The sequence below is a fragment of the Macrobrachium nipponense genome, chromosome 12, assembly GCF_015104395.2.
Source record: "Macrobrachium nipponense isolate FS-2020 chromosome 12, ASM1510439v2, whole genome shotgun sequence".
NCBI lineage: Eukaryota > Metazoa > Arthropoda > Malacostraca > Decapoda > Palaemonidae > Macrobrachium > Macrobrachium nipponense.
The window spans coordinates 64,949,881-64,951,698 of record NC_087205.1 but is presented as its reverse complement, the minus strand read 5'-3'; the positions used below and the strand labels follow the sequence as shown (position 1 = coordinate 64,951,698).

Below are 1,818 nucleotides of genomic sequence, written 5' to 3'. Positions count from 1 at the left end.
AGGGCAAGTGGAAAAAGGATGTAATAATGATAACAGGTCGATGTCTAATAGACCGTTGTAGTGACTGAGTAAGATGGTGGTATGTGATTACTTTATATTTGGTGGTATGCGTCCGTCTATTAACGAAGGTTGCCGAGTTGTTATTGTAATGGAAGAAGGACGTGCTTTGGAATATTAATGGGACTTTCATGCAGCCACAATGCACTGGTGGTAGTATCCCAAGGACCTGGTGAAACGGGATCAAATTATTCCAATTTTTGCTGGAAGACGTGATGAAGGCGACGCTGGGACTATATAATAAATCTCTCAAGTAGTTTTGCCGGTTTGGGTAAAAAAATCTTCATCAGTTTGTTATATGGCAAATAACTACAAAGTTCTTTAAGCAGACAGACACAAATATTATAATGTTACCTATGTCAAGAAGACATCACAAGCGCCTTGAATCTGGTACCCTTCCAAATGACGGTGCCACATTGTGCCGAATGAGGGTAAACAAACACGTGCTGCAGCGGGAATTTGGAACCTTTATCAGTGTCATCCGCAGAGAAATAATGTAAAAATTGCAGTAAAGGGAAGATGTAGTGTTGTTATGTGCTGTGGGTATCTTTAAGACGTTGAAATGGTTGAGCGATGAGGATCAGATGGGGAGAGAGGAATATTTGGACAGAAGTTGGCTGGCGGGCGACTGTTGAGTGTCGATGGTGGTCTTGCTAAGAAGAGAGAGTGGAGTGCTCGTGCGTGTGTGGAAGAGGTGACTGCCGTAGTACAACTGGAGTGTCTCTCTTCTCGGGCGGGTTACTGCACCACCGCCGACCCACTAGACTGCTTGACTCCGTTGGTTCGAGCCGACGATGCCTACCTTTACTACACCTGGATCACCAATAACGTTCGCTCCCCTGCGCTTCGTTCACCCTCACGGAGCCCCTGGCGCCTTCTGTCATCTCCGTAGCCTCGTTATGCCGCGTGACATGTACCCGGGGACCTCGTCGTGATGCCATGCGTAGGGCATACAATCGGAATTTTGCTTGTTGTGTCCTCGGAGTGGAGTTAGAGGGAGAACGAACGATTTTCCGAAGGGCCTGATAAACTGTGATTTGTTATGGCTGTCGCGGGCAGCGGTTGGCCCGGGGGTGGGCTCGACCACACGGCCCCACAGACCACACACGGGTCGACGGCGGGCCGCCTGCTCCACCCTGACCCACACAGAGGGTTGTGGCCACGTTTGGGGCATCGGGGCGGTGGGTGGTCAGAGTGCGAGGGGGGAGTGGATCCCACCTGAAACACACACGCACACTTACGTACACACACAACTACGGACTTCTTTTTCTTCTTCTACTACTTCTAACGCCACCTGCTGGCCCCTCCTCCCTCCCCCTCATCCCGTGGAGCGGAATCAGCAGCAGTAGGAGCACCGTGTGTGTATCCCTGGCTCCGTGCCAAGGTCCTCATCTCGGCCACCGCCACCTGTTCGCTTGGCGGTAGTTTTTCGTGTCGTGGGTCGTGACAGGAGGCAGGAGATCAAGTTACGGGGCTGGGCGGCAGTCCGGATGCGTTGTAGAGTGACAACCCCGCCCGCACTCCGCCCGCCGACCACCTCCTTCCTCCCCAAACGTCATCCGACCGCCTTCTAGTACCATATCGCGATACCGTCTTTCACTAGCACGCCCATCTTACAAATTAACTGAGCACAGTGTCACTCGAGAGCAGTTGCCGAGCTCACATGCACTTCTTCCACCCATAGCAATCACGGACTTGCTGAGTAAGAGAGCAACTGAGCTCTTGAGGCCACCCGCGTCAACCTGAAGAGAGAGAGAGAGA

The 1,818-nt window shown here is 52.0% G+C and overlaps 1 protein-coding gene across 4 annotated transcripts in view; it reads right to left on the bottom strand.

The window, feature by feature from the left end:
* LOC135224557 (uncharacterized) overlaps positions 1 to 1,577 on the bottom strand; it is a 74,899-nt gene extending 73,322 nt beyond the window's left edge. The window contains exon 1 of one of the 4 annotated variants that reach the window (XM_064263657.1): positions 1 to 1,577. This exon is cut by the window's left edge and continues 1,005 nt beyond it. The gene's annotated coding sequence lies outside the window, so the exon portion shown is untranslated. The other 3 variants (XM_064263655.1, XM_064263658.1, XM_064263656.1) reach the window with 3 other exon arrangements.
* Between the last annotated feature and the right edge of the window lie 241 nt (positions 1,578 to 1,818).